This window comes from Manis javanica, chromosome 9 (assembly GCF_040802235.1).
Source record: "Manis javanica isolate MJ-LG chromosome 9, MJ_LKY, whole genome shotgun sequence".
In the NCBI taxonomy this organism is placed as follows: domain Eukaryota; kingdom Metazoa; phylum Chordata; class Mammalia; order Pholidota; family Manidae; genus Manis; species Manis javanica.
Genome location: NC_133164.1, coordinates 10,702,753 through 10,729,209, shown reverse-complemented (window position 1 = coordinate 10,729,209; position 26,457 = coordinate 10,702,753). Strand labels below are relative to the sequence as shown.

At 40.7% G+C, this 26,457-nt stretch overlaps 1 long non-coding RNA gene across 3 annotated transcripts in view; it reads right to left on the bottom strand.

The window, feature by feature from the left end:
* Window positions 1-20,241: 20,241 nt before the first annotated feature.
* Window positions 20,242-26,457, bottom strand: part of LOC108396335 (uncharacterized) — a 29,895-nt gene continuing 23,679 nt past the window's right edge. For 2 of the 3 annotated variants that reach the window (XR_012120989.1, XR_005063137.2), the window contains one exon: window positions 22,519-25,970. This is a non-coding gene — a long non-coding RNA (uncharacterized lncRNA). Of the gene's footprint in view, window positions 20,498-22,518; window positions 25,971-26,457 lie in introns of those variants that run through there. The other variant, XR_012120988.1, reaches the window with a different exon arrangement.

The following is a 26,457-nucleotide window of genomic DNA, read 5'->3' as shown; positions in this document are numbered from 1 at the left end:
TCCTCGGGGCGGGGTGTCCGGCGCGGCGCGGGGCGGGGCGGGCGGAGGAGGGGCCGGCGCGGCGGGACAGCAGGCCCGGCCGCTCCTCAAGGGCGCCAGGCGGCCAGAGGCGGGCAGCGGGGTCCCCAGCGGGGCCGTTGGAGACCCCTCCGCTCCCGTCCGACTGCTCGTGGGGCCGCACGTCCGAAGACCCGAGGCGAGGGAGAGGGCGCACCCCGGTGCTGGAGCCGGGCCTCACGCTGGGACCCCGGGCCGCCTGCCCGTGGAGCCTCCAGCGCTCTGGGGACCCCGTCGTCCCGGCAAGGTCCGGGCTCCGCGGCACCACGCCCCCTGTGCTCCTGGGGCCTCTGAGGGGCGGAGGTTTCAGAAAGGTGCCCTCATGAGGCGCCGGGCCGTTCGGAAGCCGCGGCAGTACAAGCGGCACGAGCGCCGCAGCCTGGGACCCGGGGTAGAGCGCCGCATGCACTCGTGGCGGCGACTCTCGGCCTAAATCCACCGTCCCGTCCCCAGCAAGGCCGTGGGAAGCCCCCGCGAGTCTAAAGGGGCATCCCGGGATGAGGGACGGAGCAGGCCGGGACAGGCGCCCTGGAGTCACGCAGACCGGCCGCAGGATAAGCGGCTGTGTCACCTTGGACGGGATCAAAACTTCTGAGCCTCGCCTGTCTCATCCGTAAACTGAGGACAGTAACCTGCAAGAGGCTGAAGTGCCAGGGGATGCCCGTCAGCCGAACCACAAGGCACGGAGCCCGGGAAACCTAGAAGCACCATCCTTCGAGTCCAACGTGACCCAAGAGCTGGGCTGCTAGCGACAATCACCACTCTGAGGAAGTTTCTCCTCACACAGTCTTTCTCTCTTTCCCATCTCAAAGCGACTCCCTTTTCCTTTTCTCCTTTTTTACTGAGGAAACCCTGGGAAACATAACCCTGACCCGGCTGCGTAGGGGGCTCGCGGGGAGGGGGGATTTGCGCTGGACCCATGGCGCATGCTCAGTGGTTTGGGTTTGGGTGCGTTCCCGGGGCGGTGAACCCGTTTTAAGGGCGGCTCCGTTGATTGGTCGGTCTGCGCAGGCCCTTCCCATCGCCTGCTGATGGACAGCTCCTTACCTGCAGACTTCCTCAGCGCTTGGTGGCTTTTAGCACCCCGCCTGCAAGGGACTATCCGGCGGCCCTTCTGCCCGAGTGCCCTGAGGCGTTGTAGGCGCGGTCACCTAGATAAAGAAGCCTTTCACTGGGTCCCACCCTACCAGAAAGCCAAACACTGGCCTAAACCAGGATCTTAAAGTGGTGGGGAAAACTACCAGTCTAGTGCAGAAAGCAGACACCACCGTTCAGCACTTAATGGGGTGGTCTGACGCATAGTAAGACGGGAGGTTAGGTATGCAGTCAGCGCTCAATAAATGCTTTCTGGATTAGATTGTTTTCCTAGCGGGCTAGGATCAAGATGTGGCATTGAATGGCCTGACAGGCTAGAAGATGAACAAGTGATGTATAATAAAATCAACTACTAAGCCATTTCCTCGCCTGCCAAATTAGGGAATGGCCTAGCCACTTCCTAGGTCTCTTCTGTTTCAAGAGAAGGGCTGGCCGACCCCAACAGGGCAGGGCTGGTGCAGGTCGACCTCACCCTGCCTTGTAAGCAGAACCTGGGCTGTCTTCCATGACCATGCACCTGCATTTACACCTCTGAGCTATTACTAGGAAATGTCAGCTCACTTCCTACCTGAACAGTTAGATGCTACTCTGAGAATCCTAAATTACAATTTCCCTTTGAGCTTTGGACTCGTGAAGTCCCAGACAGCACAAACCTTTACCCAACTATGCTACCTTGGATCTCTAAACCATACCTACTTCCATAGAAGGCAAACAGACTATTTTTTTTTTAATTAGAAAAAAAACAAGAGCACACAGATTGTATGGTTTTCTTTTTTCTCACTCTCTTGTTTTGTTGTAAGAAATATATGAACAAAGAAAAGAACACATATATCTGGAAAGGGAAGAGTTCCCCAAACCTCCTAATTTCATCCATGTTTCTACCAGTCCTTAATTGTGTGCTTGCTTGTTGACTCATATTCTAGAAGAGGAAGATTTTCATTTAGGAGCAGCCACTTCGGAAAATAGTTTGGCAGTTATTTAAAAAGTTAAATGGAATTATCATATAACCTAGGAATTCCATTCCTAGGTATATACACAAGGAAATTGAAAAAATGTATCTATACAAAAATGTGTACATAAATGCTACAGCAACATTATTCATAATAGCCAAAAAGTGGAAGCAACCCAGATGTCCATCAATTAATTAATGGATGAACAAAATGTGGTATTTCCATACAATGGAATATTAGCAGCTCTAAAAAAAATATGTAGAACTGATTTATGCCACAACACATATGAACCTGGAAAACACAATTCTAAGTGAAAGTAGCCAGGCCCAAAAGGTACAATATTGTGTGATCTTATTTATATGAAATGTCCAGAATAAGTACATCTGTGGTTGCCAGATGCTGGGGGAAGGAAACCTGCAGAGTAACTGCTTATTGGGACAAGGAAAATACTCTGGAATTAGATAGTGGTGATGGTTGCATAACTTTATGAATATACTAAACACCACTGAATGGTACAGTCTAAAAGATGAATATTATGGTATGTGGATTATATATCAATAAAAGAAAAAGAGAATGTATTTTAGGCAAGAAACTAACCCCAAATGAAAGCTCTGAGATGAAAGAATGGTGAACAAAAAACCTGATACATATGTGACCATATCTAAATGAATATTGACTGTATCAAACAAAAATAGTAATGCCTAATTTGTGGGGTTTAAATCAACCCCAAGTATTGAACAATTGCATATGAATAAGAATGGTTTTGACAGGAAAGTGTTTGCAGCTTCTTTTATTGTTCATAAGGAAGATATTAATTTTAGAATTTGTTAAATGCAAATGTCTAGGATGTTCACAGTATACAAGAGTGTTTATCTTTCAAACTAGTCATGTGAAAAAATAGAACAAGAATTGGAAAAAAATTTCAGTAGAAAAGGAAGCAAGAAAAGATAGGGAGTTAAAATACAAGAAAAGTGCAACAATGGAAAAAATAAAATAAGCTAGTAAAAAGAAATCTCAATATATTACTAATGATAATAAATACAAATGGATTTATGCTCCTATTAAAAGACCATGATCAACAATATGAATAAAGACACAAAGACCACATATATACTGCTTACAGGAGGTACATCTAAATCATAAAGATAAAGGATGGAATATAAAGGACAGAAAAAATTATAGTAGGCAAATACTAACCAAAATAAAGCTTAGTGTAGCTATATTATTATCAGAATAAAGAGACTTGGGGCAAAAAAAACATTACAAGTTAAACAGATTTACTACAGAATAACAGAAAAGTTCAAAGCTTCAACTCCCCAAGAGGATATAACAATTTAAACTTGTATGCATCTAATAATATCTGCCTCAAAATAAATAAAAAGATGGACCATCCAAAAACATTAAAAAAGAACAGTATTTCCCCCAAATCATCAAATGTGTTTTTTCCAGAGATTTCACATTCAGACTCTACTTCAAAGCTCTCTAGACAATAGCCAAGTATTAATTATGGAGTTGAAAAATATTCTAAAATATGTATTTTTTAAAAGGACTATGAAGTATCTCAGTACACTCTGAAAGGGTATGTCAGCAAAATAGAATTTTTAAGCCATAAAAGAACACTTAAAAGAATATTATTCAGTATCTTTCAAGTATAAAGCTTATAACCATATCCAGTTATCTCCTATATTTCTTATAATTTTTAATATTTATAATTCAGCTGTGTTAGATGACAGCTTGGTGCAGCATTTCAGGTTTGAACTATCCTTTTTATACTAAATAATTGTTTTGCTACAAAACTAATACCAAATTTGGAGTTGTAGATAATAAAGAAGAATTCACAAGAGTGGACCTACCTCATTTTTTAGTTGGGTTTGGTCAGGCTGGTGAGAAAAACTCATAGAACCTAAATATATCCCCTACCATGTATTCATCATTCCAGTTCAGGGGCTCTCTACAGACTGGAAACACCAGTAAATATCAAAAAAGCTGCAGGTGATCCCCTCATTCACAGGCTCTTATGTACTGGCATTCAGTGAAACTTGGGGCACCCAACTCTTCAAAGACAGTCGCAGTTGTGGGTTTGGGTCAGCTCTGTCCGATAATGCAAAGGGTAAAGGATGGGAAAACACTAAGGAAGATGGAAGAGAGAAAGAGCAAAAAGGAGTTCTCATACATTAAATGGGAAAATGCAGATATTTTACATAAGAGATGGCGAAAAGAACCTTGTGCAGACCAGTCTGACTACTAGAGTCACATTTGTCAAACTTTCCAATGTCATTTGCAACCAAATATTTATATACAGCCAGTTGCACAGAGAAACCTCGGTTACTATGGTAAGTGCAGTGGGTGTGACTCTGGAAAAAAAATGTGACCAGATATTCCTACAACTTGTATTTTTTAATATTTCAAACCACATCTACTATAAAATAGTTTCATTCAACATGGAAATGTCCCCACAGTAAAACCAATGGTAGCTCTGGCACTTACTATAGTTTCTTATGTTATAGAATTTTAAGTCCACAAATTCTTCCCTCATATGCTGTATTGGGAGAGTATAGAAGAAGTAAACTAGCTACTGAGCTATCCATGTCATAACCAAGCCTCCTGTCCTAACTGGTTCTCCTCTGCAAAACTGCGGGCAGAGGGAAGTGTTAACCAGCACATTCCTCGCTTGGCTTGACATCCAATCTCAGTATTTCTGCCGTCCAACGAGCAGAGGGAAAAAAGCCAGCTGCGTCAACTCCCCTTCATAAATGAGAATTTATCACTGAAGTGAAGGAATAGCTGAGCTACGAGATACACACAGAATGTAAGGAATTGTTAGTGAAATGATTCTATTAGCTTATAAAGATCGTTTTTTTTAACTTGGTGATTTGAGGCTAGAGAAAGGGACAACCTTGTGCGATTTCTTCATTTAAATTTTTTCCTTTCACCCTGCTTTGACTTTTTACTTCCTTCTCAGTCATTGAAATGTTGCTTAGATAATTTAGAATGATCTGTCATTTTCTAATATCAAAATACAAATTGATTAATCTTTCTATTGTCCTTCATGTATGGAATGTTCTTAAAATGATAATTAGAGATAGCATTAGGAGATACTTATCTCTGTACAACATTAGATTAATCCTCATTTTTTGTTGATATAATTTATTCTGTCAACAAATTTTACTGAGCATCCATTATGTGCTAGGTACAATTCTAAGTAATGGACGTACAGCATGACTTTAAAAAGATCAAAATTTCTTCCCTTGTGGAGCTTACATTCTAGTGCAGGATATACTTAATACACAAGTTAAGCAAGCAAAAGGTAGAGTATTTTAATAGAGGCAAGTGTTAAGATAATTAACAAACCAAGAAAGGGACTATGATGTATTGGGGATCAAGTGGATTGAAATGTAGGTAGTATGGCCAGAGATGGTCTCAGTGAGAAAGGAACTACTGAATAAAGACCTGAAGGCAGTGAAAGAATGAGCTGCCCATACAGCGTCTAGCGGAAAAACATTCCAAGCAAAAGGCATAGAAGAGCAAAGGCGCAGTCAGGAGCCAAAGCCAGTACAACTGAAATGAGTGAGAAACTGCAGATAAAGGATGTGAAGCCTGAACCATAAGGCCTGGAGGGTGAGCAGGTTAGGTGGTACCTTGAGGCCACTGGAAGGACTTGGGACTTAAATGCTGAGTCAGCTGGGAAGGCACTGGAGGGTTTTGTGTGACACCTTTAGATGTGAGCCAATCAGTCCAGTATCCTCTTCCTAGGTGCACAGGAAGACTGTATTTCCCAGCCTTCTGGGGTGATGTGATGGGGTTCTAGTCGATGCAAGTGATTCAAAATGATATACGCCATTTCCAAACCTAGCCGTAAGACTCCCTCGGTGATCCTTTTCCTCTCCTACAGGCACCATGGAAACCATGTGTTGAAGACAGAGGCATTCAAGATGGAAGGAACCTGGATCCCTAAGGCACTGCTTAGAGGAGAGCACCTCAAGATTGTTCCCTGACCAGGCACATCCGTATTGGACTTAGTGCGGAAGCAACTTTGGCTGTTGTTAAGCCACTGATGGTCTGGGGTTTTCAGGTACAGCTACATTCACAGTAAACTGGGTTTGTGGAAAGAGAATGAAGGCAAGTAATCTGGGTAGCTAGCAACAGTCCAACTGACTGTGTGCATTAATCTATTCATAAAAAATAACACACTGTGCTTCTGAAAACCCACTCACAGTCTAGTGGAGAAGACAGTTCTATCAGTGTAACTGTGAACCAATGGATAAGGAAGATGGGACCACAAAGGAGGAGCAACTAACGTCCTGCGCATGAGCCACGGCAGCTCCACAGGGACCATGAAGCTGCACCTAGATGCTGCCTTGTGACCAGTGTCTGGAATGGCTGTGGCATACAGGACCCGGGGCACCTGGGACCGCAGGACCTACGCTTGTGTGACAGTATTTGTAAAACATCAACACAGGGTCTGTCCCATGATTAATGATCAATAATTATTAGCAATTAAATAATTATAAAGTGTTTCAAGAAATCGTTGTCAGAGCTGTTTACTATATATACACAGAGGACCCAGAACATGAGATCAAGCTACCTATGTCAAGGCTAAGGAGATATTTCCATCACTAACTTCTCTTTTTGAATTAGCCTCAGATTCTCACTCTTTTCTAACTAGCTTGTCACCAGCAGTTTTGCTCGCATTTATGAACACTGTTCATACTCGACAAAGGTGACACCTGAAGAGCAAATGGTATTCTCTTCATGTCATTTTTTGGTCTGTACTGTGTAGTCCAGAATACTACCATTAAAACTCTTTGTAGCAGTTTATATTACAAAGCCTAGGCTTGTCACGTGATTATTTAATAAAACAGAGAGTTCGTGACTGATGTTGAATGGAAATTGTCTTTAGTATCATTGAATATCAACAACCTGTCATTATTGCTCTACTAGATATAATCAAATAATGATCACATATAATAGTAACTGCATAATCATAATAGCTTGGTTTTAAAGAGCTGTTGTTGAAACCATTCTGACCTTATCAAATGCATTCCCACGATATTCCTGCAAGATAACTGAATTAAAGTTCATGTTACAGATGAAGTGTCTACACACAAACAGAGATGCGTTTGTTCCCAGACAACTTTATCTCTCCAAATCAGCTAAAATGGTACTTGTGTATCTAGGCCTGAGGAAGTAACTAGAGCATTCTCCTCAATTATTTCCTTTGCAGGGAAGGCTTTTCAGTGAGCCAATACAGAAGAAATTAGGCAGGAATTCCTCATGATTTAAATGTCTACCTGAATTGACTGGTTGAAATAGAACCCAAAAGCCAGTTTCCTTTGGAAAAAATGTATTTAGCAAATCTACAGTTTTTCTACAGAATATAAGAATAAAAATATAGTTTAAACAAACAGGGCCATATATTCAAAAATAAGAGAGGTGAGAATCAGGGAGGAAAAAATAAGCTTAGAACAGGGTTATGGCCCGTAAAAAGATACCACTTCTCATACCAGCAAAGTGTTGAGCTTTAAATGCCTTTTTCCAGGCTTGGGCCCCAGAAGAATGTTGGCCATGACAAACGGCAGAGGAGTAAGGCCAAAGGGAACCTGTGGTTGTTACAAAGAGCCCTCGTGTGGCATCCTCTACTTTGTAACTTGAAGGAAACCTTAAAGCAGAATCCCTTTTCCACTTGGATCTAAAAGGGCAATGATTCTGTTGAGGACTGGCTACACAATTTGCCTTAATCTACATAATCTGTTCAGGACTGGCCCAGGAAAAATTTACAGAGCCTAGGAAAAAATTTAAATGTGGGGTTTCTTGTTCAAACAGAACTTCAAGAGCCCAGGGCCCCTTCTAAGCACAAGCCTGGGGATCCCCTTCAGAACCAGCCATTAACCCTTCAGATGATCCCAAGTATTAAGGGAGGACTGCTCAAGAGTTACAAGGTAGTGGCTATTTATCAGCCAGTAAGGACTGGTTGATAAGGTTCAGTGTTTTAGCAACAGGTCCTGCAGTACCAGCTGTATCAGCTTTAACATCAGCCAGACATAGAAAGATGTCACCATTCAGTACATATGGGAATGGTCCTTATAGACTGGCCTTAAAGTTATCTGACAGTTGATAGAATGAACAAGTATACGGAACAGAGCCCCTTGACTAATGGGATAGAATGTATATATGTACCATAACCTCTAAAACAAAAATGAACAATAACCCCACAAAGCTGGAATCTATGATATCACCCAAAAGCAAGTTTGGATAAAATGATCCCAGGGCTTCGAGAGGGAGAAGAGGAATAATCAATACTATACAGAAGCACTGAGCAGCAATACTGAACAGCTTTGTTAAGCTGTGTTCCAACCATGACCATGGAGGTGGTCACAAAGAGGAGAACTGGTACATAAATGCTTTCCCAGCAAAACCGAATCCAACCCATGGCATACAAATATAGTAAGGGCTTCACACCCATTAGAATGGCTACTGTCCAAAAACAAGAAAATAACAAGTGTTGGAAAGGATGTGGAGAAATCAGAACTTTTGTGCAGTCAGTGGGAGTGATGCTTTAGTGAACAGTATGGTGGTTCCTTGAAAAATTAAAAATAGAATTACTATATGATCCAACAATTCCACATCTGGGTGTATATTCAAAAGAATTGAAAGCAGGGTTTCAAAGAGATATTTCTGCACACCCATATTCACAGCAATATTATTCACAGTAGCCATATAGAATTCAAGAAAAAAATACAAAATTATAAATACAAAATTGGGTACCCAAGTACATATTTAGTAAAAGAAAAATCATAAATTACTGTTATTTAAAGTTACTAAATACCACAAACATTAAAAAATCCATAAAAATAACAGTTTCTAATTAATTTCTTGATGCATCTCTTAAATGGTTTTTATCCTATCATTTTTGTCTGCATACACTGATATTCCCTTCAAAAGTCTATGAAGACAATGATTTTATAATATTTTTTAATGAGAATAGAACAAAGATTCAATCTTTCTTTAAACATCCTTCATTGAAACTTTTTTAGTATCGATTCACTTAGAAAAGTTTCTTTCAACTTTGCTATGAGTTGTTAGTAATGTAATTTTCTTGAATGCCTTCAAATTTGGAGGAAGCTTCAACGAACTGGAACAAATAGATTTAAAATTCATATGGAACCACAAAAGACCCTGAATAGCCAAAGCAATCCTGAGAAGGAAGAATAAAGCAGGGGTCATCTCACTTCCCAACTTTAAGCTCTACTACAAAGCCACAGTAATCAAGACAATTTGGTACTGGCACAAGAACAGACCCACAGGCCAGTGGAACTGAACAGAGAGTCCAGATATTAACCCAAACATATACAGTCAATTAATATATGATAAAGGAGCCATGGACATATAATGGGGAAATGACAGCCTCTTCAACAGCTGGTGTTGGCAAAACTGAACAGCTACATTTAAGGGAATGAAACTGGATCATTGTCTAACACCATACACAAAAGTAAATTCAAAACGATCAAAGACCTGAATGTAAGCCATGAAATCATAAAACTTTTAGAAAAAAACATAGGCAAAAATCTCATGGACATAAACATGAGCAACTTCTTCATGAACATATCTTCCTGGGTAAGGAAAACAAAAGCAAAAATGAACAACTGGGACTACATCAAACTGAAAAGCTTCTATACAGCAAAGGACACCACCAATAGAACAAAAAGGCATCCTACAGTATGGGAGAATATATTTATAAATGACATATCTGATAAAGGGTTGACATCCAAAATATATAAAGGCTCATGCACCTCAACAAACAAAAAGCAAATAATCCAATCAAAAAATGGTCAGAGGGACTGAACAGACAGTTCTCCAAAGAGGAAATTCAGATGGCCAACAGACACATGAAAAGATGTTCTACATCGCTAGTCATCAGAGAAATGCAAATTAAAACCACAATGAGATATCACCTCACACCAGTAAGGATGGCTACCATCCAAAAAACAAACAACAACAAATGTTGGTGAGGTTGTGGAGAAAGGGGAACCCTCCTACACTGCTGGTGGGCGTGTAAATTAGTTCAACCATTGTGGAAAGCAGTATGGAGATTCCTCAGAAAGCTTAAAATAGAAATACCATTTGACCCAGGAATTCCACTTCTAGGAATTTACCCTAAGAATGTAGCAGCCCAGTTTGGAAAAGACAGATGCACCCCTATGTTTATCACAGCACTATTTACAATAGCCAAGAAATGGAAGTAACCTAAGTGTCCATCAGTAGATGAATGGATAAAGAAGATGTGGTACATACACACAATGGAATATTATTCAGCCATAAGAAGAAAACAAATCCTACCATTTGCAACAACATGGATGGAGCTAGAGGGTATTATGCTCAGTGAAATAAGCCAGGTGGAGAAAGACAAGTATCAAATGATTTCGCTCTTATGTGGAGTATAAGAGCAAAGGAAAAACTGAAGGAGCAAAACAGCAGCAGACTCACAGAACCCAAGAATGGACTAACAGTTACCAAAGGGAAAGGGACTGGGGAGGATGGATGGGAAAGGAGGGATAAGGGGGGTGTGGGGTAATAAAGGGGGCATTACGATTAGCATGCATAATGTGTGGAGGGGTGCACAGGGAAGGCTGTACAGCACGGAGAGGACAGGTAGTGATTCTACAGCACCTTACTACGCTGATGGACAGTGACTGCAAATGGGGTATGTGGGGGGAACTTGGTGATAGGGGGAGTCTAGTAAACATAACGTTCCTCATGTAATTGTAGATTAATGATACCAAAATAAAAAAAATTTGGAGGAAGCACTAACAAGTTTCTGTTGTAAAAATTAATAAAAGAAAAACTTACTGACATGGCAGTGGGGAGACCAGCAAAGCAAGCTCTCCTATCTTACACCTCCTTGTCAATTAGAGGCCCCATGGAAATAGCCTACTTTACTACTCAAGAGAAGGAAGAGTTTCTGCCTCTGCCCTGCAACAGCCCAGCCAATGAGAGACCTTCACAACTCAGCCAATGAGAAGCCACAGATACATCAGACTCCCAGTTTCTTAAAATGGACTTTTCGCTTAAAACAGCACTCACAACTCAGCCTTTTCCTCCATAAAAAACTGGTCCTCTCCTTTGTTCTCTGGATTTGCCTATTTTGTGGTAACTTGCTTGTACCAAATTGCAATTCTCTGCTACTCCTGAATAAATCTATTTTTGCCAGTAAAATAGCTGACTTTCATTTTTAAGGTTTACACTTTCATATACATGCTGTAAGATTTCAGGGTATTATAAGTTTTTTTGTATTAATGCCTTCAAATTGACAGTATTCAACAGCCAGTTTGTCATCAAAGTCCTCATTCTATTAAAGTATTAAGAGTTTTATATTCTCCTTATCTGTATCAATTTATATTTTAACCCATAGAATTGAAAATTGTTTTCCAATGAGTTCATGTAATTCACAACTCTTCATTAATCAAATTTTCAAACAATCCAAATATAATTTATTTCTCCTGACAGAATGTCCCTTCTTCATAGTGAATGATGGGTCTTAGTATGTTCTGAAAATTTTGTGCTATGCTCTCCTTCTGGATGCCATATTAATGTCTATTGATTTAATCACTCATCTTAACTGTTTTGTTTTGTATCCCGTTCATTTTTACCTGAATTTTCTCTCAATTCTTTAATAAACAAATTTAAAGAATGTAAAATAAGCTACTCTGTATATACATCTAAATAGGAGTTCATGGTTTATGTGTTTTTAGTAAAATGTTCCAAAACATCTTACTAAATTGCAGGTAATATGGTTATTCCTAACTCAACCTTCCTTTAGCAAATCTCAAAATGGTCCTGAAGGAAATCGAGTTGGAAAGCACAGTGGACTTAACTGACTGAGGTTAAGGAACCTACTTCCCTTCCACAAGTTTAGTAAAAATTTAAGATCATATGAACACATTTTCAGGGCCTCTCCCAAGGCCTTGGAAAGGGTGGTGCACAGAGGGTCCTTGAAGCTTAGTCAAACCTGCTTCCGCCACCTGCCGCAATAGGACCTAATGTCCAGAGAACAAAGTCAGCACTTGCCAGTTGTTGTGCCATACTTTTATTGTATCTTGTTTCATGTCTGCCTCCTGCCCTACTCCTCCCACTCCTGCTGTAATTGGGCATAATGAAGAATTCTTTGTTTCTTCCCATCCCCTCCTCCTCCTTTGGCTCCTTTTCCACTCCTGTTGCATTCTGGGAGATCAGGCTCTGCAGCCCTGCTGTTGCTGACAGGTTTCATTAGCCTGATGGAAACGTTTCTGCTTCTCAGGCCCTCCTTTGGCAGCTGCTGAATTTCTCTCATCCTCTCAGCGTGCTGAGTTTCAAGTCAGGTCTACGTTGAACCCGAGCTTCCACGGCCAGTGCCCATGTGACACAGGGCAGTGGGTGGCAGTCAGTGGAAATACAACCGATGACGTCCCCCTTCAGTTCGCGCAAAGAAAGAATGTATTTGGACCAGTGAAAATAACACTGCAACTTCAAATGCCCTGAATTTGATCTCTATTCTATGACCACTCATTACCCTTCCACACTTCTTTGATGTAACATGAGTGCATTGAAGAGTCAGCTGCCCATAGGCTTTAAAATGCCAGTTGCATTATCCCAACACTTCACAATTACAGTTTTTAGCACACACAAAATAGAATTACACTATCAATGTCAGGAAGTGATAGTTTCCCCCCAAATATGGAGCCTGCTCATAGAAGAAATCTTCTTCTCTTGTTAAGCTTCAACTCAAAGTCTTCTGAGTTGAGGCCCTGAACAGTTTCTGGAGAGAAACGAACAAACTGCTTTTTGCTAATGTGAACTAGCAGGAGTCAGAGACACTATGTAACTTGGGGCAAGACTTCCTGAGTCACATTATCTTCAACTGCTAAAACTGAGAGGACGCCTAAGGCCTCTCCAGCTCTAATAGTTGGATTCCGCAAAGCTCCGTTAAAGTCCACAGTGTTCATCTTTCATCTCTTGATCTTTCCTTTTCTTATCTTTTGCTGCACATGGTCTTAGCCTCGCTCTTTCTGCCTTTGCATACCACAGCAGGAAAAAAAAAATTTAAAGACTAAGTTCCATCAGGTCTAGACATAGCTCAAAAAGAATCCTTGGAATAAGAGTCGGAAATTCCAGCCCATGGTCATAGTCCTCGGCTCAAGTGTTTGGAAAATTTTAGGCAATGATTGTTAAGTCTTTGCTGAAGCACGGGTCCCCTAACTTTTTTTGTGAAGAACCAGGTAATAAGTATTTCAGGTTTTGTGGCCCATGCAGTTTCTGTTTATACCTAAAGCAGCCATAAACAAATGGAAATTAATGAGCATGGCTGTGTTCCAATAAAATTTTATTTATACACACGGAAATTTGAATTTTATACAACTTTCACATGATATGCAATACTCTTCTTCTAATATTTTCCCAAAATTTTCAAAATGTAAACACCATTCAAATTTATGGACATAATAAAAAGAGGTGGTAGTACAAATTCAACATAATAGCTATTGAAATTACAGCTACTGTTTTTGCAGAAAATTGATAAGCTGACCCTAAATTCATATGCAAATTGGTAATTAAGATTACCCAAAACAAAGTTGGAAAACACACATTTCCCATTTTTAAAACTTACTACAAAATTACAGTGAATAAGACTGTAGTATTGGTGTAAGGACTGAAACACTTACAAAAAAAAAAATTACAGCCCACCATTCCTCATGAATATGGATGTAAGAAACCTTTAAAAATAGTAGCAAAGTAAATCAAATAGTATATAAAAAGAATTAGACACCATGACCAAGTGAAGTTTATTCCAGGGGTGCAAGACTAGTTCAATATTTGAAAATTGTTCCATGTAATCTATCATATTAACAGAATAGAAGAAAAATCACATGATAGTACCAACTGATGCAAAAGAAGTGACAAATTCAACACCCATTCATGATAAAAACTTTGGAAAAATAGGAATATAAGAGAACTTCCTCAATTGAGAAAGAACATCTATAAAAATCCTACAGCTAGCATTTTACTTAGTAACTGAATGCTTTTCTCTATAAGACTGGGACCAAGAAGAGGATGTCTACTCTCAGAATTCTCATTCAACATGGTGGTGTTGTTCTAGCCAGTGCAATAAGGCAAGAAAAGGAACTAAAAATCATATAGATAAGAAAGGAAGAAACAAAATTACTCCTATTGCATATTTCATAATTGTTTTCATAGAGGATCACAAGGAATCTACAAAAATACTCCTAGAATAGGTGATTTTCAAGGTCTCAAGATACAAGAGTAGTACACAAAATCACTTGCAATGAACATATGGACACCAAAACTAGAATACAAAAGTATTTACAATTGCTCAGAAAATATATAATAGTTAGGTATAAATCTAACAAGACATGTGCAGGACTTGTATGCTGAAAAGTGCATCATGCTGATGAAAGAAATCAAATATCTAAATAAATGTGTTCATGAATTAGAAGACCAAGATTAAAATCAACCCTGGAGCCTGGTACATTCAACTCCCAATTTTCTGCAGTTTATCAAAGATTAGTTGACCTTTGAAGTCTGTATATAATAGATTCTAGCACTTCTGAAAATGAAAAGAAAAAGATGTGCCTGAGCCATCTGGTACAAACAGCCCTATGGGATGTGAGTAATGGGAGTTGTGGGAGATGGGAAGATCTTTCCTCCATTCCTCCTTGCCTTTCAAAACTGTAGTTCCTCCGCCAGAAATGCTATTTACTTTATATTCATATATCCTTTGCAGCATGCAGCCTTTTCAAACTGGTTTCATTTTCTCAGCATAATGCCTTTGAAATTCAAATTATTGTAGTAATCAATATTTTGTTCCTGTTATTTCTGAGTAACATTTCATTGTATGGATATACCACAGTTTGTTTATTTGTTCACTCAGTTAAGGCATTTGGATTGTTTCTAGGTTTGGCATTTACGAATAACGTTGCTATAAAAACTGATAGGTTTTTGTGTGAACAAAAGTTTTCATTTCTTTAGGTAAAAATCTAGGAGTGGGATCCTGGCTCATATAGCAAATATACATTTAACTGTATAAGAAACTGTGAGGCTGCTTACCACAGTGACTGTAGCACTTCACATTCTCCCCAGCAGACGTGTGCCAGCACTGGGTGTTGACAATATTTTTAGTTTTAGCCATCCTAATAGGTTTACAGTGGTATCTCATCATGGTTTTGATGTACATTTTCCTAAGGGCTAATGGTGTTGAACATTTTTCATATACTTATTTGTCACTTGCATATATCCTTTTTAGTGAAGTGTTCAAGGTTTTTATGCATTTTTAAGTTGGGCGGTTTGTTTTTTATTGTTGAGGATTGAGAGTTCTTTATATATTCTGAATATAAGTCCTTTGCCAGATATGTGATTTGAAGATATTTGCACCAAGTCTATAATTTGCCTTTTCTTTCTCTTAATAGCATCCGTTGCAGAGTGAAGTCTAATTTACTAATTTTTTCTTTAATGGATTATGTTTTTGATGTCACGTAAAAGAATGCTTTGCTTAACTCCAGATCACAAACATTATGTTCCCTTCTAAGATTTTCATAGTTTTGTGTTTTACATTTAACTCTATAATCCATTTTGAATTAATTTTTGTATAAGTTGTGAGGTTTAGGCTAAGGTTCGTTTCTGGATTTTTTTTTGCATATAGATGACCAATTGTCCCAATACCACTTGCTAAAAAGACTGTCTTTTCTCCATTGACTTGTCTTTACACCTTTGCTGAAAATCAAATAACCATATTCGTGTGAGTCTATCTACAGACTTTCTTTTTTGTTCCATTGTTCTTTCTGTATGTGATTTTTTCCAATGTCGGTTTTTCAAGTCTTTGCTGTGCTGTTTGGATCTGTCCTGTGAGTGCACCACCCAGTGGCCAGTCTGGGACTTGGGGGTGTCTACCCGACAGTTCGGTTCTCAAAGGTTCAGTGTGCTGTTAGATCCATGCACGGACAGCTCAGAGATGAACCCAAGCGTTCGTGAGCTTTCCTGAGGTGTTCCCTTTCTGCCGTGACACTAACACTTTCTTGTTCCCCGCAGTTTGTTCCCTTTCTGGTCCTCCATCTTGAAAGCTGGGGCCTTCATTATCCCACTCTGCTGCACAGTTCTCAGAACGTGCCCACGTCCAGGACCAAGACATACAAGGACAGAGGGGGGGAAATGCACTGGGAGTTTGCTCCTTGTCTTGGGATCACAGCTCCTCTGATTAAAGAGGAAGGCTCTCTGCCCCCGAGTTTTCCATATACCACTGCTGCTTCATGGCAGGGATTGCCTGGGGGCTGGGGTGCAAGAGAATGGAGAAAAGAAGGAAAAAGGAAAATAGGGTAATCCCCCCCATGCCCCAGCTCTGACTATTAGGAGTCCCCCTTCCCAGCTGCTTCAGCTGCAACTAGGGAGCTTTCCCTGGAGCCCCCCTGTCCATGACTGGGGCCTACTTCCAGGTCTCAAACTTAGCTGAGTCCAGGTATCAGGGATACTGGGGTAGGGGGTGCAAATATAGGAAACTTATTTGCAGTTTGATGGTAGTTCAAATTCTAGTCTTCTTTCCCAATTGATCTCCCATCTACCCAACACCAGAACTCTAAACACAAGGCAGTTTTTATATTTTTTTAACATGTACTATTCTGCAGGAAAGCACCCAACATGTAAAACCAGGAGATACTACATTTAATTTTTAGAACTTTACAAAAATATGTCTATTATCTTCGACAGTTACCAAAGGCAATATTACCCATGGTGTTTGAGTCGCTAGCCTGACACACCTGTCGAAGCCTGCATTTGCAGCTTTGCGCTCGCCAGTGATTCTACACACACATGCCTTCTTCTTTTTGACTACTCTATGTGCTTTACCTGAGGCATTAAAATATTGAAATTCATATTTTATCATAAATTACCTTATTTTTATTTTTCTTTACATTATAGATGGAGCATGTTAGTGATACTTTTGAAATGATGTACTTTGGTCGATTGTAGAGGGCTTTACATCTTTTAACATTCCTTTTGTCTAGAGATGCTTCAGGGACTGTCCAGGTGTCTCTTTCCTCACGTAGTTTCAAAAACTCTGTGTTTTCTTGAGCATGGTGGTCTCAGGACAGATGGCCTTTATACGCAGCAGCTCAGGGCCCATAGTGCTCCTGGAGCTCCAGAAGGTAACTGCAAGAACTCTTATGACTTAGTACTGGAAGTCCCCAAATGTCACAGTCTATTTACCAAGCATGTCACTGTGGGCCAGCCTGGAGTCAGGGGAGGCCAAGGAGGGAGCTGCTCAGGAAGAGCTGGTGCCAGGAATAGCCTGTGGATGAGATAGTGACCTGGAGGGCCAAGGCTCCCCAGACTCCAGTCGATGAATAAACTGCTTAGCATCCAGGAAGCCTTGATTATTCATAAAATACCTAGACAGATTAGCACAATCTACAGGCACACACCTGATCATCTACAATTGCTCTCTTACAACACTAAACTATGTTTTCTACCTTTATCTTGCATCTATCTACCACTTCAGCAGTTTATTAAAAATAAAAATAATAATAATAATAAAGGGAGAAATGTGGGATCCACATATAAATCAAGTATAAAAAATCAAACGAATATTCATATTTGATCTGATTGTTTATAGTTCATAATGCATGATCAGAACCGAAAGTTTCTGTGATGACTGCCCTTGTACTGTTCACCATGTAAGAACTTATTCGCTATGTAAGAATTTGTTCACCATGTAAGAACTTGTTCGTTATGCTTCAGAAGATTGGAGACTGACAAGAACTAGACTTGAGATGGATTAATGATTGTGCATTGAGCATTTACCCCCCTATACAGAATTTTATTGTTGTTAACAACCATTTGATCAATAAATATGAGAGATGCCCTCTCAAAAAAAAAAAATACCTAGACAGGAAAGCCCCTGTCATTGGCTGAATTTGTGTGTAGTGTACATGATATATATTTCTTGTCCTTGAACAGAGCGGCCAAAGATGTCCTATAAAAGCCTACATGCTCAGAGCAAGTACACATTTATTCAATGTCACAGCACTAAGCAGGTGGGTGGTAAAGTTAGTAAGTCTCTGCCCTTCAAGGCTACAATGTTGCTGTAAGACACCAGATATGCAGGTATTTTAAAATCAAGCAGTATGCAGAACTGGCCATAAAAGAGGTTTGTTGAAGAGCTTTATGAATCCAAGAGAGACCTTTTTTGTAGATATTTTTATCTGTTACTATCACAGTTTCAACCCTGGCTTCCCATTGTAATCACTTGGGGAACTTTTTAAAGATGATAATCCGACCCCTACCGCAGATTATGATTTAATTGAGGGATGAGGCTCAGACATCAGTATTTTTTTAGAGCTCTCCGCATCGTTCTAATGAGAAGCCCAATTTGGGACCACTGCCTAGCATTTCTCTACTTTCCTGGTGATCAGACCCTCCTCTGTTCCTTTGTGAGCATATCATTTTCCCTGAGGGACAGGGATTCTGCAGGTCTGAGAGGGACCAGGAGTTGTATTTCCAGCAATTGCCTGGGTGAATCTTCTCATTAGAGTTAACACTGTCACTGTCATGTTCCTATCCCTTCCCAGTACTCAATGCAAATTCCATTCTGAATCTAAACTCTGTCTCAATCTCAAGTACAGAGGCCATTCCTACCTCAAAACTCTTGATAAAGTCCTAACTCCAGTGCCAGCTCTACACTGAATCCTTACCTAATGATTTACTTCAATTCCCACCCTATTCTCCTTCAAATTCTACCTTCCAAATCTACTCATTAGCGCCTCTGAGGGAATGGCCCCATTTTAACCTTAGGTTTTCCATGCTGTTCTCTACCTGTCTATCAGTCTGACCCTACATGGAAGTCATTTGGTGCACTGGCACTAGAGACAGGCAGGCTCTGCTTGAATCGTCATTCCACTTTCAGCAAGTTGTTCAATCTAAGACTCACCTTTCTTTATCTGTAAAATGGACATCATACTGCCTGTTTTAAAGGACTGTTTTGAGGAATGAAGAAAGTAATGTCCAGAAGGCATTTATGGTTAATAGAGGCAATTAACATTCTTGCAACCTCCTTTATGATTCCTTCCTAGGCCTCAATCCCAGACATCATTCTAAACTCCTGCTTTAGAAAATCTAAATAAAATGTATTTGACAATGCTGTGAAGGTTAAAGAAAAATTTTATCTTACTCAAAAAGAATGAGAAAAATTATGAAACAAAAATGGTTTGCTGAAATTCCTGACTCCCTTCTATCAATGAAAGTTCAGAAATTAAGTTTTCAAAAATAAGACCTACTTAACTTGGAAATTTTTACTATACATATTAAAGGAATATTAGCAACAGATGTTTCTTATTCTATTTTGACCTCATTTATAACTCTACCATAGTTCCCTCTGTTTATTTTTTGAAAACGTGTTTTTCCTTTTAAACATAGTAACCTTTTCTCTAGGATTTGGGTTTCATCATATAAACCCACATTTGCTCCTCTACAAAAAGCAAAATCATTTATAGGGATGATTTCAGCTTTAATATTTCAACATTTTAGGAAATAGAGGATTGTGAATGACTTTTTAAACTACGACTTCCTTCATGTATTCCTCCGTCTGCACAGGCTGTCTTGTAGAAGTAGGACATGACCTACTTTTATGTCAGTTTTTAAGAGTATTAAAAGAAAAGAAAGAATATTTTTAACCTAACTTTAAAAATGGTTCCTTTTTTGGCATATTGAGAATTAGTGGAAATGGAATTCCCTAAGAAAATGGGAAAAGAAGAAAGACCATTTAGAAAAGAAATATATTCACATTAAAAACACATACAGTTAAACATCTTTCTATCTTGATAAACAGTAACCAAGCTAGAGCGAGTGAGGATTTAATAATATGGATAACTGTTGAACCATTGTGCTATACATTTGAAACCAATACAAGATTGTATATCAATGATACTTCAATAAAAAAAACATACAGTCAGATTCATGGTCAATAATATTAAAGAAAGCATTTATAAAAAGTTATATATATATATGTATATGTAATTATATAAAAATCACACATTATGTGTTATACACACACACACATATACACACTTAAACTCAAAGAATATGTATGAATGTCAACTCCCAAGGTTTAAGTTTTTCAACTATATTGTTAATAAAAGCTATGATTAAAAATTCATTGCTGGGATATTTAACATTATTAGCAATTCTAGGAAAATGAATGAAAGTTGGAGACAACCACAGGTGAACTGAAAAAGAGAAGTTTATTCTCTATATTGAGAATGCCCCATTTCTTCCAGCCCCTTTTTGGTTGGGTGAGAAAAATAATTCTCTCTCTCCCTCTGAGTTCCTTTTTGCAGAATTTTCATTCTTGCCCCTTGCACCTGCTGTAATAAGAGCACATCGATTTTAATTTCTCAGAAATCCATACACATGCAATTAAAATAAAATAGAAAATGTTTAGTTCAAACTGTACAAGACCTTTTAGCCAAACTTTTCAATTCCCTTCTATAACTCCTATGTTAATCTAATTGTCTCCCGTATGTAGTTGAATGGTACTATAAAACAGAGTGAACAGTATAAAGGCTTGCTTCAATTTTAAAAGGAACAGTGTTTCAAATTCTAATTAGAGTGTAAGAGTATCATTTATACAAATTTACCAAGCATACTTGCCAATACGTGTGCATCACTCTTATTCATTCTTAAAGATGCTGCTTTGGATAACACAATGATAGTTATTTTATTGTTTGTTTGGTTTTCCTTTTAGGTTGGTTTGAATGAGATGGCAGCCTAATATGTTTATCACCTAACAAGTAGAGCATTTCAGTCTAAAAATTCCTTATGTTTTATGTTTCAGATAGCAAAAAATGAATTAAAGCCCTTCTTGATCCATATAAGTTCTTATTGGTAGGTTTGCAGGCAGCAAATATGTTTCTTTAAATGAGAGATCACCTGAACAAATACTGAGTACATTTAAAATTCTGTAAGAGGTTGAGCATCATCACAATGGGGAGAAGTCCCAGTGGGGGATTTGCAATGGCCGACGGAAGGAACGGAGATATTCCTGTTTGCGATGGCCCTTGAATTGTGAGCCTGAGATGGGAACTGGAAGGTCAGCAAAGAGGAGCTGGGCAGGAGAGCAGGCCCTCCAGGTGTCTGTGGCAGAGTTGCTTTCCCTGGAACTATCTGCAATAGCACAATCTAGCTGAAACCAGGGGAGGGGATATTAGTCACAACATTTTTGTCATAACCTTCCTACTATCTCACAAACATAAACACCTACCCAAAGGGAAGTTCTTATTAACTGCCATGGGCCAAAAACTTTCTCAGGACTGATCAAGGAATTCCAAAGGGCAGTTCCCTTTGGGAAAGTTCAAGGGAGGTAAAATTCAGTCCAACCCAGAGGAAAACACTTGGAGTGCTTCACTCTAAGCTGCTTTACCTTGGACAGTCACCCCCCTGCCCCAGCACCCAGCAGCTCCCTCAGTGATCTCTGACTTTGTGCAGCCTTAGTTCTCACTCGTCTTATAACCCAAACAACCTGTAATTCAGCTGGCTGCTGTTATTCCTCCAGCTCCTGTGAGATGAAAGCAGGTGGCCTTAGGTGAGTCCTGGCATCCCTGCACTGGCCAGGTACCCAGTGTGAAACAGGCCAGGGCTAGCAAAGTGCTGCAGTCCAGGCCTTGTACCTTGCAAGCCCCTGGTTAGCCACCTGCTGCCCCTTCTGCTTGGCTCCTAGACACTCATGTTTTCGGCCAGCTCTCCCCAGGCAAAGAGTTGTTGCTGGAAGCCCTTCCTTCCAACCTCTTTGCCCAAGGCTTGACCCTACCTTCCTAGGTTTTTCGCCCCCAGGGCACAGCAGTCACAAACTCTCGCGCAACCACAGCTGCGGGTCTCGCGCAACCACAGCTGCGGGAAGATTGGTATTCCACGTCATTCCTGATGACCTCATCATCTGGGCTACTGGCAACTAGTCACGGCCTGAGTCATCTAGACCTGTTCTTCTCACAGCTCTTCACCTCAGTTTGACTCAGGTTTACACATGTTCCCTGAGTCTTGCCATCCCCATTATTCCAGTGTTGTCCCCCTGTTTGCTTGTATCCCTCCCCACCTTGGACATCACTGGGTTCATGGAGTAAACGTCCTGTTCCCTCCTTCAGGTCAAAAGTGGGGAGGAGATCTCACTTCTTATCGGTGCCCCACTCCAAACCCCTTGTTATTCCCTCCCAAAGTCAAAGTCTGCTTACAGATGACCCCTAAAAATCTCTGCTTGAAGGCTTTTCCTGGTCTTGGGAACACACTGTGCCATGTGGGAAGTCAGAAGTGCCGGGCACTTAACTCCCCTCAAAGCACCTTGAGCCATGACAGATGGAGAGTTGGTGGATAGATAACCCAGCTCCCTTGTGCCTTGGTTGGGTTCCTTCTGAGCCATGGATTCTTAGTTCCCTAGCAGGATTGAGAACTGTTTGTCCACAATGGTAACTTGCTTGATAATGGACATTTTATTGCCTTCCTTCCCCTCCCAACTCACCTCCACCATGTCCAGTGTTTCTTGGGACCTTCTCTCAAATAAACTATTTGCACTCAAATTTTTCTCTCAGGGTTGGCCAATGTGTGATGCCTGGCACAACATTTAGCACACAGTAGGCACTCAGTAAATAAATTAATCCTCAGAAGGTCATCTATCAATTTGGTAGATGGGAATTCTGCATTGAGAGAGAGGTTGCACTATATGCCCATGAAGGGTTCTTCTGGAAGCAGTAACCTTCCTATGGAGAAATAAATGTCTTCCCAACCAGAAGACCTGGAACCCTGTGAGATGAAAACATATTTTACAAAAGAGACTTCTCTCTCCTCTGTGCCAGTGTGCTTTCAGATGGGAAAGGGAAGAACTAGGATTACAGGTTAGTTATGAAATCATCCACTTTCTCGAGCCAGCATGTTGCCTTTTATGGACACTGCAGCCCAGGGTGCTGTGGAGGGAGTGATTTTCCATCCCAGGCTGTATAGTTCACACTTTCTAGTCACAAGAATGGAAGCCAAAAAGAAGAGAAGATATTCAGACCCTAGAGTATTATATGATAAATACAGACTGCCAAAACCATATATGAAATAAAGCTTTAATTACTCTGTGACCAGAATTCTCCTAACACTCTTTGAAGGTTGGCTGGCTCTGCATTAGTATCTCTATGTTACAAGTGAGGAAATGAGTCACAGACACTGTAAAAAGAATTTGTTGAAGACTCTCCAGCCTGCTGTCTGAGGAAAACTGGGAGAAAATGTTCCTGACCATTCTCCTCACTTGCTCAGGAGGACACGGGGTTTTCATCACAGTTTCAGACTCTCAAATCTTTCTAATGTATTTTTATAAGAGAACAAAACTCTGTAGTTCATGAGCCATATAAAAGCCATTTGTGAGAGGGAGTTTGATGAAATTACATATTTTTGCAGGTGAAATGAGAATGTGAAAATCAGATTTTTCCCCCTAACAACTAAGAATTTAATGTAATTGAGCATGCGTAAAACGAGGCCCCCACGTCCGAGGAGCTGCTCTGCTGGAAAGCCTATGAATTCCACATCCTTTCTAGGAGAACAGGAGCTTCGGGACACAGGAGAGGGACAGGTCAGCCCAGGAGGGCTCTGCACCTGGAGTCCAGACACACTCACAGGACCCCGTGCAGGCAGTGCGCCGCCTGCCGAGAGGAGCGTGGCTGTCGATGCACTGGGCAGTGTTCAGCACTTTGGAAGTCCAGAAAAGAAGTAGAAAGAAGTAGTGCATGGGTGTTGTGCAGACCACTGAGGCACGGCAGCAGGGACTGGGTAATATGTGATGATCCAGACAAGCAGTAATGTCAGGCAGCCTCACGACTGACTGAAGCGACAGTCCTTTCTCAGCCTACAAAAGTAAGCTTCGAAGTGAAGTGACTCTGCACTGAGAAGCAGATGGGAGTGAGGACCTGAGTCACTGGACCTGGGACCAAGAGTCGAGAAAACCAGCAACATGGCGAATTGGTCATACTCAATACATTCACTCAACATGGCTTTTTAAATTCCCTGCAGCTTAGGAGAGGGTTGGCCCCAAAGCTAAGAGTGGCAGGTTGAAGTTATTTACTGAGCTTGGTGAGCCTGTGTTAGCTCATGAGGAGATGGGAGGGAGCAGGTCCAGAGGCAGAGAGCCTGGCAGGCGTCCCTTCATCTCCTGGAAGGAAAATGTCGATTTCTAAGAAGTAAAGGGAGGGACACATCCCTCTCTTTAAAATTGAGACCTATGATTGAAAAGCCACCAACTGCCCCAAAGGAGAATGAGAACAAAAGTAAACTTAACTGTAAAAACACGATCTTAGAAAATGAGGGATTAAATGAAAAAGCAATTGGATCCTAAAGAGAGAGTTTCTAGGATGGGTATATTTGGTTCTCAGCTATTTTATGGTTTTATCAATGTCTTGGATAAAAACATAAGCTGCATTACTCAATTAGAGAATGATACAGTTCTGGAAAGCTAGAAAAATTCTGGATTTTAAAATCATGTTTAAGAAGAACCCTGACACAAATCTGGAGGAAACGTTGCCTTAAATGTCCCTATGTTCTGCGCCCTCCTTGACTCCAGACAGCTCCAGGGGAAAGTGGGAAGTGGGGAGAGGGCCTTGGGTGCTGCCACCATCCTCTTAGAGGAAGTTGGCCCAGGACCGTCCCCCAAGGGTTCAGAGGTGCAGAGGGACAGGAGACACTGGAGAAGTCTTCTTGGAGAGGGTTTGGCCTGTGGAGATCTATGGACCTGTATTAGGGTTTTTATCAGAGAAATGGAATATAAATATATATATGCAGACAGAAGGAGAAATTTTAAGGAACTGGGTGGCACCGTTGAGGGGCCTGGAGAGTCTGAAATCTTCAGGGGAGACCAGCAGGCTGGAGACCCAGGAAGAGTTGACGCTGCAGCTTGAGCCTGAAGGCAGGGTGGAGGCAGAACTTCCTCTTTCTTGGGGATCTCAGTGATTTTCTCTGAAGGCCTTCAACTAATTAGATGAGGACACCCCCCATTATGGAAGGTAATCTGCTGAACTCAGTACCTAGTGATTTAAATGCTAATCTCGCATAAAAAATACCTCTAACTCAACATCTGGGCTGGTGTTTAGCCAAATATCTGGGTACCGTGGCCTAGCCAAGTAAACACATAAAATTAACCATCAGAGACCCAAGAAGAAGGGTGATTCTGGTCCCTTTTGGTATCTTGGGAAGAACCCACTGGTCTTCCTGAATTCCAGAAGCTGGAGGAGGAGCGGGGAGGTAAATGTGTCTTTACTGCAGAGGCTGAGAACCTACATAAGCCCATGAAGCTGAGCAGATGAGGCGTTGGCAAGCTTTCCTCCCCGTGTCATAACGGAGAACTGATGACTTGTCATCTGCCACACTGTGGCCCACAGGGGTGGGCACTATCTCCCTTTCGTCATTCACAGAATGGCTTCTGCTTAAGTAATGTAGTAGACAGAATAATGCCCCTCCAAAGATGTCCACACCCTAGCCCCTGGACTCTGGGAATATGTTACCTTACCTGGCAAAAGAGACTTCGCAGATATAATTAAAGACTTGCAGATGGGAGGTTATCTCGGGTTATCCAGGTGGGCCCAGTGTAATTACAAAGTCCTTATAAGAGGGAGGCAGGAGGGGCAGTCAGAGCAGCCGTGACGACTGAAGCAGGGGTCGGAGTAATGTACTTTGAGGATGGAAACATGGAGCCACGAATCGAGGAATGCACGCAGCCTCTACAAGCTAGCGAAAATGTGGAAGTGAATTCTTCCCTAGAGCTTCCAGAGGAATGAAGTTCTGCCAGCATGTTGATTTTAGGACTTCTGACCTCCAGAACTGTAAGGTAATAACTTTGGGTCATTTTAAGCCATTAAGTTCGTGGTAATTTGTTACAGCAGCAATAGGAAGCTAATTTACTGCCTCAAAACATTATCTTGTAAGATAAAATCAATATACATTGAAATGTTCAAATCTCACGTGAACTGCTACGTAGGCTTCAGCCAACACATACACCTGTAAACTCAAACCTGCATCAAGATACAGAGCATTACCATCATCAGAAAGTTCCCTGACACCATGTCCGAATCAGTCCCCACTCCAAATACACGGTTCTGTTCTCCCACTATTGATTAGTTTTGTCTGTTTTAGAACTGCATAAATGGGAATCACACAATACAGTATGTGCTCTTTTGTGACTGAATGCTCTTAGTCAGAATAATGTTTTTAAGATTCATCCATGTTGTTTCATGTATAAGTAGTTCACTGCTTTTTGTTGCTAAGTAGGATTCCACAGTATGATTACACCATAGCTGGTTTTTCCATT